We start from the raw sequence: 16,659 nt of genomic DNA, 5'->3' as shown, positions 1-16,659 counted from the left end.
AACTTTGCCTGAAAAACAAAACCTTTGCCACCCCTGCCACTATTTAGTTTAGCTGAGGGAGGGCCGGAATTGAGATTCTTGCAATTGGAAAAGCTATGCCCTTTTGATTACGGGCAAGCCCTGTCACCCCCAATGCAGCCCTAAAATCTTTATTGTAGCCTTTGTCTTGGACCCCTTCATGTCTGCCCCTTCCATGATACTTTCCAGAGCTTCTCTTGGGGGCAGCTATCTTGAATTTGGCTCTGAAGGGCCAACCATTGAGTAGTTTCTTTACCCTGTTAAAGTTCAGCTTTTTGGCAAGCCCACATATTCTTTAGAACTAAGGGTGCTGAGTCCTGGCTAATCAAGGAAGGCTGAGAGAGACGTAGGCCTAAAGGAGAAGAGGCGATTTCTAATGTTTCCATGTGGTTGAGTTCAACTTCCACTTCAAGGCAGTTTTTCCCTTTTGTTTTATGAAGGCTTAACTTGCTTTTGGCCAGGGTTTAAAAAGTAATTTTGTGGTTGACAAGCCATGTTCTTTTCTTCAATGTGAAAGTCCAGACTTTGCCACAGAAAGCCCACTGAATTGGTTCCCGGCTTATGTCTCAGCCAACTCAAGAGCTCAGGGAGAACTGAATTAATGCATCAAACAGATATGAAGGGAGACTTGCCTTACCTGTGTACTTCAAACATGTCTCCCAGCTGCACGGGCCCGCTCCTGTTTCCACCAAGGCATACCAGGGAAGTGCTTTACTTTTGTAAATGAAGGTAGCGTAGTCCTTGTAGTTCCTTGTAAGTACTTTAATTAAGTAAGATGGTAAGTTAAGAAGAAGATAGTAAAACCCCACCAGGAACAGCCTCCTGCCACTCAGCCCTTCATCCAACTGACAGTCTTACACACTCAACATTCGAACAAGCTCTCACACCAACATTCTAGGCTGAGCAGCAGGAATAAGTACAGCATTTACACACTGCAAAATACTCTGCATCTCTCAGGGCATCTTCTACTGAACTCATCTCAATCAATGGCACAAGATCATGGATACCAGCTCCTGATGATGGCTAATCCTGATCTTTCTTAGGCTTTTCTATGTCAAGTGGCTGCTACCTCTGTCCTCCCATTGACAACAGCTGCTCCCGATTTCCCTGATTTGTCGCCCACGGCTCTATTCATCTCCCCCCATTGCACAAACCGCAGAGAACAAGCTGGGGGACGCCATGTTGCCAAGAGGGTGAGCGTGTACAGCCAATGTGCAAGTTAAATAACTAGACCACGTATAGCAGGCTGGCTTCACAGACAGTAAAGTTACTCAAAAGTGTAAGAGTAACCTTACACAAGTAGATTTACTCATGTGTAAAGTTACCTTTGTGATTAGCCCCCACAACATTACTCAAGCACAAATATGATGATGAAGATTCATTGTCACGTTAGTTCTGAAAATTAAATGCAATATGAGTTTTTTTGGGTTGGAGAAATCCTACTGGTTTATTATTGGGCTGTAAAATACTGCCATTGATTAGATACTTTTGTTATCTGTCTCACTACTTGGAATGACAATTAGGGGTGGGCGGCATATGCATAGTCGCACTAGACATAGTTCAGCAGAACGGTAAAATATCACTGCGAACACACAGAAATTCCGCGAACGCGTGCAATTGCTTGTTCGCGATGCTTTTTTCCTGTTTGCGATTGCTGTTTGCGTGCTCGGGGAGAAATCTCTTGCGAACGTGCATTTTGAAAATGCGAACAAGCAAAAAATTCCGCTGAGCCGCGGAACACAGAATTTTGGGCAATTCCGCGTTCTCCGCGTAACGCACAATTACCCAAATTCCGAGAGCGGAACGGAATTTACTGCCCAGGCCTAATGACAATATGACGCATGTAAAGGTGTAATACAATTTACTGGAACTTTTTCTTATGCTCTGTCCTTTTTTTCTAAAGGAAATAATTTACAAGAATTGCTAATCAAACCACAGTAGAAGAATTGACCACGTGTATAGGCATTAATGTTATCCTATGCAGTGGTTGTTTGGCTGTTCCAGCAGTAAACCTACATGGCATGGCTTGATGTAAAGAAACATTTTCATATAGATTGAATTTAAATGTTTGCTGATTAAAAATAAGATTGTTTTGACTAAATGTATATATTTTAAACCACAGATCCAAAAGTACATCATGCCAACTGCTAATTCCAGTGACATCAATCATCTATGGCTAAGACTGGCGGGATTTCCAGGGGCAGATGCTACAAACCACGTAAACCTGTGGCTGTCTCTTGCTCTATGTTTCCTGTATCTTCTCTCCATTTTGGGAAACGGGATCATTTTGTTCATCATAAAAGTAGACAACCAGCTCAGAGAGCCCATGTACATTTTTCTTTCTATGCTTGCAATTAATGATCTTTGCTTGACTCTCGCTACATTATCCACAACGCTCAAATTGTTCTTTTTTGACTCCAGGACAATCCACTTTTATGCCTGCTTGACTCAGCTCTTCTTTATACACACGCTTTGTGCCATTGAATCTTCCATTTTGGTGGCCATGGCCTTTGACCGCTATGTAGCCATATGTAACCCTCTGAGATATGCATCAATATTGCATCCAAACATTTCCAAGATGGGGATGGTGGCTCTGATAAGATGCTTTTGCCTTCATTTCCCTATGCCATTTTTGTTGAAGATTCCTCCATACTGTGATAAACATGATCTCTCATATGCCTTCTGCTACCAAACTGATGTCATGAAGCTGGTATGCGCGGATCCTACCATTACTGGTACATACAGCTTGGCCGTGGTACTCACCACATATCCCATTGATGCAGTGCTTATTCTGCTTTAATATGGGCTCATCCTAAAGGCTGCTCTTAGCAGAGCAGGTCAAGCAGAAAACTTGAAGGCACTAAACACCTGTGTGAGCCACATCTGTATTGTTCTGCTGTTTTACATCCCACTGATCACTTTGACGTTCGTCAGCAGGTATGCACAAAAGGATTCAATTCCTGCACGATTCCTGTTGAGTGGCATTTTGCTTGTTGTACCACCAGCTCTGAACCCAATAATCTACAGCATCAAAACCGAACAGATGAGAACCTCCATTCGCACAAAGTTTGGGGCATGAAACGCGAAATGTTGATTTTCTTCCATGGTTATGTACATCATCTTGAAACATCTTCCCCTTGCACTGTTGTGCCCTGGTAAATCAAGATTCATTGATCTCAGCTGTGTGCTGTATAGACATCTACAAGCATATGAATATATCATCAATAACAACAATGATACTGGATAAAAGTGCAATTTAATTATATAGCCAATTGTAAGGCCAGAGATTGTGAATTCTTCATTAAATGTGTCTCCTTCTATTACTGGCTGAAATATTAATTTTAATCAGGAAAGGTAGATGATTTGTGTTACAGCAGAGAAACTTTTCAGGCATATCCAGGCTTTTCTTTACGAGAAATTTAAAAGAAACAGAGAGACAGAGAAATGAAGAGAGAGACACAACTATATATAGCGAGGAAGAGACAGATAGGAAGGGGGAAAGAGAAAAAGAGAGTGAGGGATACGAGGGGAAAAAAAGAAGACAGGCATATAATGAACAGAAAATAGTGTGGAAGAGAGGGATAGGAGACAATACATATTGATAGGGGCATACAAAGAAGAAGGGTATAGAGGGCAAAGAGAAGGGAAGGTGTAAGGAAAGAATTGATACTGAGAAAGAGGGCAAGCAGGATAAAGCTGGAGAGAGGGAGAAAATGAATAATGAAAAAGATATTGAGAGGTTGTCAGGTGATAGTCGGAGATGTAGAGAATCATGCTGATGGACATGAAAACTGAGCAAACACAAGGAGATGATGGACGGAGCGCTGACACTTTTCAGACAATCATTCTTCTTTAGCTGGACATAAAAACTGGTATATGAGGAAAAAATAACAAGTGAAAACGTTGTGAAGATAGAAAGGGTGGGAAAAGATGGATGATGACAGAGAGAAGGAGGGACTTGCCAGATTAAGTGGGAAAGAAAAAAGAGGTGGGAAATGGAAAGCTACAGAGATGCTGATTTACTTTCTATGATTTATGTGAATTATGCTACGATATCATTAAATAGAAATGATACAAGTCATTCAAGTAAAAAAAAGAGTTTGCAGGAACATAGGAAATTGTCAAAATGTTCATTAATTTCTTGTGACTTGGAAGTAAACACTCAGCTTTCTGCAAAGACTAAATAGAGAATAGATAAAAGGGGACAGAGAGTTTGATTGAGTAAAAGGAGCTAGATAGAGTGTTGCTGGGGCGGATGAAACCCTTTTTTAGGTAATAGTGATTCTACATCTTGACTTCTGTCGTCCTTTTATTGTTGTTATATTTCATATCGGTACCCTAATATAGGTCTAGGGAACATCATACACTTTCCCAACATGATCTCCCCTTCATTTAATGTAAATAAGCCTTATAAGGACATAACTCCTAAGAAGGACAGAATGCCTTTTAGGGACATAACACCTTGAGTCTGAGGAATCCAGGTTTGCTCTGTTCTGAGGTTGCCAAAAACTAATCTCTCTGATAAAAGGAGATTCTAGTGGCACTGTGAGCTAGCTAATGCAAAACACGGCTAACATACGCGGTGGGGGTGAACAGAACCAATTTACCACGCGACCCACAGTGTATGTTGTCCAAAAGCGCAGGTCCTGCATGAGGGTACTATAGGAACTACACTACATGGTGCCCAATGATTGCTTTGGTACTTATTTAACAGTAGAATCTAAGTAGCTCAGTCGTTCTTATTCTCAGAGACCCTACGCACAAAAACCAGCGACGTCTGAAGTGGGTGGGCACAAAACTCCTCCACAGCTGAGTAGTCGAGATATCCTATTTATTGGCTGTTGGTTAATCAGGGTTGAAGGACATTTTTCCCAAAATTTTTCAAAATACCTTATTACATTTCCTTGGAAAGTGATTCTGTGTTTTTACACACAATGACTAAGAGGGTTCTTGACCCTGTAAATATGCCATTACCTCTCTCAAAAGAGGAGGAATATGACATATTGCAGCCATTGTAAGACACACATTGACAGTTAAACTCGTCAAACATGGGTTACCACCCAGAGGAGGTGTAGTAATATTCACGATAGAGGCACACAAAGATTTCCATATAGAGGTATTCTTTTACTGGGTTACAGTCCCAGCCCAGCAGCATATGCTGCAACAAACACTTTTCATTATTACTTACATGAAGAGACTCCAACAGTCTACACTCTGTTTGAGGAGATTGAAATTCAGCTTACCTACCAGGAACATATTCTCTGGTTTAATAGCGCCCTACCCTACTCAAGAAAAAGAACAAGGCTTGGTCCTTTAGGAAGACCAGGAGCAAGATGGCCAGTATTAGCGACCTATGCACCACATCCTGACATTGACACAATGCCACATGATGAACTGCTTGTTCAACACAAACAGTTGATTCAACTTTACAGAAGCATGACACACTTAGTATTGAGGACACTAGCGGTCCAACCAACAGTAAATACTTCAAATGCAGCTCCTACACAGAGGACAGCTACTAAAATTACTCCACAAACAAAAACACGCAGTGATGGGTAAATTGCCCACAAAACGCAAACACATTTCTTTCTGGGTAGCTCAGAAAATAATCAAGTTAGAAGCAGTATTCCCAAATACAACACTAATTGAAAAACACAAAATGTTATCAATCTGCTTGCCCATGGGGATTACACCACAGTTAGAGGATTGTAATTCATGGTATTCAATGATACCAGTAATACCAGATGTATTAAGACAAATACAAAATGAGTACAGAGCAGAGCCTGCCCTAAACAGAGGGATGAAGTTAAAAAATAACTACGATCAGGTATCAGCCATAATACTAGCTAACATTAAAGGGGAAGTCACATTAGTGTCAATCCACCAACACCTACAGGAGTTCTCTCCACTAGAACAGGTAAATGAACTACCCAAAATAATTGAAACTGCGTATGCAGAACTAGGCAGGGAAAGTTTGGGGGGAAAAGCTTTAAAACCTCAACTAATGGGCATTCCCGAAAAGGACACTTCGAAGCAGACACCTACTTCTTTTAAAAAGAAGTGGGATAATAAAAAAAAACCTCTAAAGATAAGAAATCTCAGTCCTAAGGTAGGTCTCCTCCACAGGAGCACTCTGAAAAGAGGTACAACCTTAGGAATAGGGGTAATATTAGGAAACCCGACAGGTATCAGGATACTGATACACGTTCCTCTCGTTCATTTCAGGGCTCGAAGATAAGCTCCGAAAGAGAAAGATGGTCAGAAAATAGAGAGGATCGCACACAGTCAAGACACAAGCAGCGCGCTCAAGACTTTACTTCTAAAAAAGAAGATAAGCAAAACTCAAAACCTCAATTTAAGAAAAAGAAAGTTGCTGGTCTGAAAATCAGACATGCCCAGAATTCTGAGGACACAACTTCTGAACGGGGAATGGGATCTGATGATGCTAGACAGTGCGGCAGTAGTACCAATAGCTCGTCAGAACCTGAAGGAATTTCTGGTGACAGCAGGACTTGAATGATTACATCACGGTGGAAACACCAGATACCAGTGTGAGAGTCCCACATAAGTTATACGAAATAACAATCCGGATGAAGGGGGATATGCACAGGAAAGTAAAAGGTCTTTTTTGGAAGAACTTATCATCTGGTTATGACATCCTGTTAGCAGAACAAGATTGGCCGCCTGCATTCGCAAGTGAGTGCTTAAGGGGAGAAAGAATAATTTTTACTGCATTTTCCGACCATGTTCCTGTTCACCTTAAACATACATATGCACGGGAGTGGGCAGTAGCCCAAGCTCTAGCATTGAACAAAAATCACGTTGGGTGGCATGAGGACTCAACCTACCATGTGATCCTGTTAAAAGTTTCACATATTGCTCAGATTCAATATCCAGTAAAGCAAGAAGCTAAAAAACAAAAACAGATCAATGAGATCTTAGATCAACTTGAATACCAGGGAGTCATTGAAAAATGTACCTCTCCAATGAACAACCCTTTTGTTTCCTTTCTCTAAACCTGACAATACATATCGTCTAGTTTTAGATTACAGACATTTAAACTCATGCACAAAGACATTTGTTGTCCAAAATGAACAGCATTAATGAATAGCATTGTGAGCAAAAAATATAAACCCAAACTTGATATCTCAAATGGATTTTTCTGCCAAAATATAGTGCCTGAAAGCAGGTATCTGACCGCATTCAGTGCGTTAGGGACCCAGCGACAATTTTGTCGACACGCCCAAGGGTATAAGAATATCCCAGGGGTATTTTCAGTAAAGGTAACAGAGTTACTTCAAAAATTTGATGAAGAAACGTTGTCCTATGTGGATGATATTTATCTAATGAATGAACGACAACTTAGAGAGTCACTTGACCATGGTAAGCACCATTATTATGGGATTTGCCAATGAGGGCTACACATTTAACTTTAAAAAATCTAAAATAGCCCACCTCAATGTCCTGTTTTTGGGATACAAACTATCAAATAAAGGGAAAAGTCTGCCAGCAAACTTTTTAGAAAAGTGTGCGCTGCTCCAGCCTCCAAAATCATAAAACAATTTACAATCAATACTAGTATTCCTATTTTGGCAGAACATACATTTTAGATTACGCACAAAGGGTAAAACCATTCTAAGACTTAATAAAACCTGACTTTTCAGCCAGAAATTGGACACAAGAACATATTAAAATTCTTTGTTCACTCCAGGAAGACATGACTGCTTCCAAACACGCGTAAACGTATTCCACTTGGTGATCCGTAAAATTGAGGGTCAATGCAGGAAACACTTATTTGACCTTCAATGAAGGCAAAACAGTACCAATCACATACAAATCACACCTGTACACAAATGCAGAAATGCATTTCACTTCAACAGAAAAAATCTTAACAGCTGTTAAGACTGCTGTAGCTAGAAAAAGAGCACTGGCTCAGGGGAAATGCATTATTGTCGTAACAGCTTTAGAAGCTCTTACAAGGGTCAGCATTCCCAATGCAAAAGAAAGCATTACATCCAAGATGGATACAATGGGCTAATTCTCTTACTGCAACAGACTTTGAATACAGGTTTCATCCAAGTTTAAAAACACAAGCATTACTGCAATACGAACAAGAATATCATCTCCCAAATTAAATCTTGCCTCTCGATCAGTATAAATATATTATTTATACTGACGGATCTGTGCAACCGACCTTAAGAAGTAAACAGCAATTTTTTTCGGCGTGTGCTATCTTGAAAGGTCGCAAGCGTAATGACAAGTTCTATCGTAGTTGCACAAAAATGCAATCCCTACGCACAGCCCAGTTGGCAGGATTAAAAGCACTGATACTGGCACTTGTAAATACGGATCACAAATTCCCCACACTAATCCTGTGTGATTCTTTTTACTGTGTACAGTCGTACAATGAGTACTTACAACATTGGGAACAAAATGGGTTCAAAGATGGGAAAGGTGGCAAAATCAAGCATAGAATGCTATGGGAACAGGTAGGAAAGTTGAAAGCTGAGCTACCGAGGACTCACGTGATCCATACACTAAGTCATCAACGTGATGGCGTTCACGTTGCAGGGAATTAATTGGCTGATAAGGCCGCAAAGGGGGCTGTTTGCACAGCTTCTGTAGCTGCACTCACTCGTTCAAAAACGAGAATAAACTGAGATGTTATGGTAGCTGTCACCGCTTCACGCAAAGGAAGCTCAGCTGTACCTAAATAAATTCCACTCAAATACACCTACAAGTTAGATGCACAAAACATTCCATATGCTCAGATTCCTGGAGTGGGGGATAGAGTAATACCAAATATGGATCATAGGCAAGGTTTAATACTAGCTGCACACAAGTGTTTGGGCTCTGAGCAGACAGGTGTTACAGCGACGATTTCTTTACTGAGACAGCGCTATTGGTGGCCAGGGTTAACTTAGCAAACTAAAGGGAAATGACTTGAAATGCGACATCTGCCAGCAGATGAAAGGCTCCAACGTTGTGAACCCACCACAGACGCCATTATTAAAATCAGACAAACCTCTTGCATGTGTGTACTTGGACTACTGAGGACCCTTACAAATGGACGGGCTTACAAATATATTATGGTTACAGTGGATTCCTGCTCGAGATTCCTATGGGTATGGCTGACGCTCAAACTGTTATAATAGATTTGCGAGTCTTTATCGGCGCATACGCAGTTAGCACATTACATTCTGACCACGGCCCTGCATTTAGCTCTCAGGCTTACAAAGAGGCCATGGAAGGAATGGGAGCAGCATTGCAGTTCTCCTTTCCATACCATCCTGAGGGAAATGCAGTTGTGGAGAGAAAAAAATGTGACTTAAAGCAATCTTTCACAGCTAGGATATGAGGCAAGGGCGGTAGTTGGGTCAAACACATTTATGGGGTACAGCGGGTGTTAAACAACCAGCCAAGAAACTCTCTAGGGGGTGTCACTCCATATGAAGTCCTCTTTGGGACACCAATGTGGGTACCTGATCTTAATTGTGATGGTACAGTGGCGGATGAAAAACCATTTGATATCCATTATTGTTTGGCTGTTTTACAGGATCTAAATGAATCCAGGACAAAACAAACCAATGTCCATCTAAAGCAGACCGGCACTGAGGAAGTCAAGGTAGTCACGGAAAGACCTGTGTGAATCCCAAAAGTCAGGAATCTGGTCAGAGAGAAAATTGCAGACAAAAATGGAATTTGGACCTTCATACAGAACACCTGTACCAGTCCTTGCAGTACACTGAACAAAAACGGAAAAATGGAGAAAAGATTTGCCTCAATCGACATAATCAAACCAGAACTATGTGGCCGATACTAAAGGATAGGCCTTGTGGACTCCGCTGTTGCAGACACCCTCCTTTAGCTACAATACAAGAAGTTCAAAAAGAAAGACTCATCACGTGTGAACTGCCACCTGTAAGGAATGAAGAACTATGCAATAATGCTATTGAACCTGTTCCACTTGAACCAGACATTCAAATAAAAAATGAACATCAGAATAATTCACAAGTTGCAATTTGACCTAATACAGACGTCTACATCAACATGCTTCGTCGAGATGAAAATAAAACATTTCAACTAATACCGATGCAATTTCTACAATTGATCGAACTGCTTCTGGCCAGTTCATTAACTTTGAGACATTTTCTATTGATCCAAGCGAGCCGGAAACAACACCAGCCAAAACATCATGCAAGCAACAATTAAAGAGATTTTTCACTTTCTTCAAAAGACATATCTGGTATCACCTTGGATTGAACTCTGGGTCATTTCTGGGATATTGTTTTTTCTTTTCTGGCTAGGCTTTGTACTAACTTTTAGTATGCTTATTAATGGACACTATCTTCAACAAAGTTCCACAGTCCAAAAGGTCAACATCCTACTGAAGCCTCACCCATCATCACATTGTGAACAAAGAGACTTGTCATCAGTGATCATTACAGCAGTTCCTATACCGGATGGTATAGTATGGTAATGGGACATGGTTGATTTTAACACATTCGGCCCGACCAAACATTTAAAAATTAATCATATATTTAAAATTTCATTAAGTGATATCATTACCTCAAGTACATTTTCCCGTGATTGAGACACTGAAACAGTAAATAAAATGTGTGATTTAGAGTAAACTGCTGCATTTTCTACTAATAAATGTTAGAGGGTTCTTTAGACTAAGACAAATTGTTCTCTTACCAGCATTATGATCATCATTTCCTGCACAAACCCAATTCTGCTAGGAATGTTTTTGACTACCATCAGTGGGAACATTGCCCAATACCACCAAAAAAGTAGTTCACAAGCGTTTGTACAGAAATTTACGTACTTTTCAGGGTATAACACAACAGATCCAGCCTCATATTATTATAAGGTTGCACCAACATTAACGCTGAACATTTACCATATAGATTTCGATGCCGGAGTGTGGATTGAGAAGTGTTTCTTAGTGGTACAAACTGCAAGAATGCTTTAAGCGGTTCTCTCATATGCCAAGATATCATTTTGCACAGAGCCTGTAATGGTTATATAGTGAATCTGTCTTGCCACATGAAAGGAACTCCAGCTGCTGTGATCACGCCAGCATTTCAGTTACTTTTGAATGGGAGTTTCTTGATGCTGAACGATCAAGGTTGCTGTGGAATGCTTTCGGGCATTGCCTATCTGGGCACCGTGAACACCAGGGTTACTTTCTGTATGCAAGTATTGTTCCCACCGACAAATACAGTCAAGGAGGTGCCGCTATGGCCTTCACTGAATGTTTCTTTTATACAGTGTGATGCTTTGAGCAGAATGAAAGCCATGCTTTTACAGCGGACCGTACCCTTGACCTCCGCTCGAGAAACCATTGAACTTCAAATCGCAAGGACCGCAACAGAGATACAGGAGCTTATGCCTACAGACTGCCTCCTACATTTTGTAGAAATGGTGGGTAGTATCTTTAATTAGTCAGATAAGAGTGGTATTGTACACCTATTTAAGACAGTCAACAAAAAATTGTAGATTTAAGACCACAGGTAAGGATTCCTTATCACCTTTCGAACATCCTCGGAGTTATTCCTAACTTTATACACTCCGTACTTGGAAGCATTTTTTGGGGGTCTACCTCTGATCCTGCTCGCAATAGCTGGAATCCTGATTGTCATTTACCTGCTACGCATTGGACGGACCAACCAACAGTCAGATTACAACAGCTCTCCTGGAGAGATATTACCGTGAGTGCTTAGTACAACATCTGGTTGCACCTCGCCTTCGAGAACTAAGTGCTACTTGGTTCCTATCGTTCAGACCAGTCTTTGAAGATTGCATCGTACCTGTTTTCCGGTGCCTGTTTTGTGGAGGAGAATGCAAGTTGGACATCTGTCTGACACCTCTAATGGAGACGCTGGCGGACTTAGACTCCGCAGGTGTCCTTTTCATCTGAGTTGAATTTCAGCTCCACCACTGGTACTGAGGTATCGACTACAGCACCGGCCTCAACAACTGTTGGCAGGGCTGAATTTCATCTGTGCATTCTTCATGTGCTATGCAAGGTACTATAATGTTTGTACCCTGTGGCAGCAGGCAGCGATAATGTTGTGTCTCCCAGCTAGGATATTTAATCTAAATCTGGCTCACCGTGTGCTGGGAACGAATTGAGATTTTTTCTTTCCCTTTTCTTCAAACAACTTTTTCAAATTGACACTTTCCATAACAAAGCATGGCCTTCTAAGTACGCTTGCAGCAGTTCAACTTGTGTGATCAAACTCATTTAGAACTGTGATTTGCGGAACTTTACAACAAAAAGTCATATTTCAAGAGAGCTAAGACGTCATCCTTAGCACATATGAATAATTTATGAGAACACTACCTGCGGGGTATAATTCACCTCTCCTATTCACGCACAAGGTTAAATCCCCAATGTCATCCTCATACTAAACAATAGCTAACACACGCACATGGACTGTATAAATACAGCACCTCTTGCTTTCAATAGTCACCGACACACTGACCTAATGAGACACTGACACTCCTGCATGCAGTTGCTCCAGGTAACAGTGGTCTAACCATCCCTCGTGGGGTGTCCAACTCGAGTCCAGGACAAAGTGCCACACTCTCACTTTCAGGTAATGGGGTCGACTAAATCGTAGTGGGATTCTTGGCTCCTAGGCTTATTAGCTCTTTTGCACCTACTCACATGCTAGGTACACGTTAGTACATCTAGACAGCCATCTTTATTTTATTTTTATTTTGTAAGTGCATTTTATATTCATGTATGTGTTCATGACTATTGCAAAATGTTAGAACTGAACTATTCCTTTTTATTCACTGCACTGATGATCCTATATATCTGCTACTGTGTAACAGTTGTAGCAGTGCATATATTTTACAAGAGAAGAACAACAGTGCAATAAATTCTTATTTTAAAAAAGCTCGACTTTCTTGAATGTATCTCTCTGAGACAAAATTGGCAAGCACGAGTTACTGGGTTAAAAGTAGTATATTAAGTAGTGCTACGCTTAGCTACGCAAAGTGCACTTTGCACTATGCGAGCTAGGCGTAGCGCTATGCGAACTACGTAGTGCGCTGTTTGCGATGATTGCACAGTGCCAGATGCTTGTCCACACTGTGCAATCATTGAAAACGGCATCTTGCACAGTGCAAGCTATCTTTTACTGCTGCTCGAGTCGATTTTAACTCGAGCAGCAGCTTTCTCAATGCGGACTGGTAGTTTCTCATTGTGAGCGGTCGCGAGCATACGCGACCACTCGCAATGAGAAACCTGACCTCCCGGCGTTGAGAATCTCGCCTGGAGGCTTATTTTCCACGCTTGTGATCGCCAACTTGATGTTGCTGATCGCGAACGAGGAAAAAGTCTCGCTGTGTTGTCATTTTGCTCACATGCGGTCACCAAATTGACGTTGAGGACCGCGAGCAAGCAAAAAATGACCACCACGCTACGCGTGTTTTGGCATTGTGCTACGTGCAATTCGCGTAGTGCGAAGTAGCGCCAACTACGCAAACTACGCGAGCGTAGCGTAGTACTTTGCCCAGGGTTAGTTCTGAGGTTGACAAAAACTAATCTCTCTGATAAATGGAGATTCTAGTAGCACTGTGACCTAGCGGATGCAAAACACGGCTAACATACGCGGTGGGGGTGCACAGAATCAGTCTACCACTCGACCCACAGTGTATGTTGTCCAAAAGCGTAGGTCCTGCATGAGGGTACTATAGGAACTACACTACAGTGTGTGCCATTTTCTTTGGGAATAGAAACTACTGTAAATCACAACACAACAAAGTAGATAGACCATGGTACTAAGAAAAATAACAAAGCAGGTTTCCCAGGGCTAGTAGTGCTCTTAGCCTATCACATAGTACTTTTACTTTTCACTCTTCCTGGCTCCCATCAGACTGCTTCCTTTCTGACACAAGTGTCTGCTTAGCCACATGATTTTCTGACTTAATTCAGAGGTTCTAACAAGAAGTAAGAAGTGTGTGGAGGGTCTACAGATGAGGAAAGGTAGTAACTTACAAAAATCTCTACTCATTAAACAAATATCTCAAATTGGTAGAAAAAAAATAATAACTACAGATAATAATGTTAGTTCCAGCCTGTTGTCTATTAACCTGTTGGATCTGTGTGTATAAAGTAATTTCTGTTCAACAAGTTCTGATACTAACCTAATCAGTGATGCTGTAACTATTTTCAGAATACCAAACAAAACTGCTTAACTCATGGTGAGGTACTTTGTAGAGAAACAAGATGTTTTGCCAAAATGAGCATTTCAGGTGGTTTAGCATGTAACTCTCTTTTCCGGGAGGGGGTGGATGGGAGGGGTGGCTCTGGGAGCATCATACTGTCTCAAAAAGACCCCTACTAGCTTTAGAGGTTCGAGTGATTATCCCCTCTGATCTGCAATGAAGTAGTAGATTTGATTTACTTTTATAGAAATGTCCCTTTTTTACATGAACCCTGATATTGTCATGAGTCAATACATTAGGGATTCACCAAATGTTGTTGAGTTGATTGAGGAAAAGCTTGATTCAAACAATGAGTGCTGCTAAAGTACCTATCGGTGAAAGGGGGTGACTGTGAACTAATGAAACATGAACAAGTAAATACCTTGTGACAATCTATGCGAAACCTCATTGAGTAAAAGCAGAAAAAAAACACATTGGTACATTAATATTACTCATGCAGACCTAAAAGAAACATAGTAATTTAGAATAATTGGATCACTGATATATCAAAAATGTTTAAGTACTGCGCCAAATTTAGAATGAAAGTACAATCCTGTTAGCCAGAAGTTTTGTTAATTAATGAACTAATGGATTGAAGTCATACAGATTAACACCAACTGGGATGTACTAAATTTACACAGCGGCAGCAGTGAGGAACAGTAAGATTCTGGCACATTTTATGGTGAGAACAGTGGTCTTTCATCAATAAAAGGACTGCCGTGATTTGGCCTGCATTCCAGGTGGCCTTTTCATTCTATGCAAGAATAAATGCGCCATGAGGTCATGTGAGACCATGAGAACTCTCAATAAATGACACAAAAGTGTTTTATATCTGGCTAGAAAGTCAAAAATTAACACAATGACATAGTGGCCAACAACACTGGGATGTGGTCTTTGAATGGCAGTCCTTTTTTTGATTGATTGCATGGTGTCTGTGTCTCATGGAAATCATGTGATCTGATAAAAATATAAAAATAAATATTCATGAAAAGAAGAACGTCTCAACACAACCTGGATTTGTTGTTCGAGCTCTGAGCTGATCAAAGTAGAGTATTACTTATTCCGATAATGAAGAACAGTGTTGATCATACAACATTGACACAGTACACATTTAATGAGCACATTATCATGTTCAAGGCCCTCAGGATCTTTTATTAAGTCCTGTATTATCATGATATTATTGTCCTCTTCTTTATATACCTAGACTCAGATTAGATGGACCTCAGTTAAGATTCCCTACTTTTTCCATCCTTCCAAAATGAATTTGCTGCTCTGCAGTCTTGAACTTTAAACATTGCATTTGGGACTGTTTTTGCTGTTTTGAGGTCTACAACAACCATTGAATATTCCTGGTGATGGATCAATAATTCATATTTGTGCACTTGCTTTCATTATTGCTGGAGTACTCTTGTGACAATTGCAGAATGTCAATCTGTTGGAAGGTGTATTATTAGTAGGAGTAGGTATGCACCTACCACTAGTAATAGGGCCACCAACAAAATATAAGGCTCAGACAAGGCCTCAATAAATTATTCACTAGATCAACTCTTGGTAGCTAGCGACAAACAGGCAAGCTTAACTTAGAGAGACAGGTCTGTAAAGCATTTTAAAACACCAATTCACTAAATAGGTAAGGCACAACACACAATACTGATCCAAAACACCAATTCATTGCAATATGAAATATTTCTATCATTAAAACGACACCAAAAAGGCAGAAATTAAATGTAAAGAATTGAAAATATGAATTTTTAAAGAATAAACACTTTCTACTGCCTAAAAACTAATACTGCCAAATTGGGACATCTGGTTGCACTTGACAAAGTCAAAGTTTGAGGCCGACTATGATGGACCCTGGTCGAATGCACTAAGAGGGAGACATCAGTCAAAATGTTACCTTTGCACTTAGAAACTTTTCTGGATGATTTTTACTCTGCAGTAGGTCGGATTTGCAGCGTCTTCGTTGGCTTGGTTCAGCAGGAGCCCCTGATCAACTCCTGGAAGTCTTTAGATCTGTCTGGAACTTTCAGCAGGACGGACCTGAAATCCAGGCCAGGTTGTGGTTTGACGTACTCGGCTTCACTCTCAACATCTGGTCAGTCACCTTATGGAGCTTTTTCCCAAAGTTGATCCAAACTTCTCGATACGTCTGGAACGTCTTCCTGAAGTTCCTCTTGAGGGTTCAAAGTGTCCCCAGCACAAATTGAAGGTTTCAGAGTCTATGAGGTACTCCTCGGAAGTTGGGACTACAGTTTCCACAATGTACCTGGCCAAATCATTTGAAAGTGCAGCTGAAGGGGGTCAGCAAGGTTCTTCTTGCTGGAGATGATATAGGTGGAACTCTTTTAACCAGTTGCTTTTAGGGAGTCCACTACTTTTCTTTTTGAACCAAGGCAAAGTCCTTAGGTCTGTAGTTCC

General features: G+C 40.8%; 1 pseudogene; it reads left to right on the top strand.

Moving 5' to 3' along the window:
• The first annotated feature begins 2,155 nt into the window (after nucleotides 1-2,155).
• LOC147661111 (olfactory receptor 51G2-like) lies at nucleotides 2,156-3,097 on the top strand (annotated as a pseudogene).
• The last annotated feature ends 13,562 nt before the right edge of the window (nucleotides 3,098-16,659 follow it).

This window comes from Lissotriton vulgaris, unplaced genomic scaffold (genome assembly GCF_964263255.1).
Source record: "Lissotriton vulgaris unplaced genomic scaffold, aLisVul1.2 SCAFFOLD_235, whole genome shotgun sequence".
NCBI classification, from domain to species: Eukaryota; Metazoa; Chordata; class Amphibia; order Caudata; family Salamandridae; genus Lissotriton; species Lissotriton vulgaris.
Note: the sequence above shows the minus strand (reverse complement) of the source record. Positions and strands in the feature narration are given on the sequence as shown.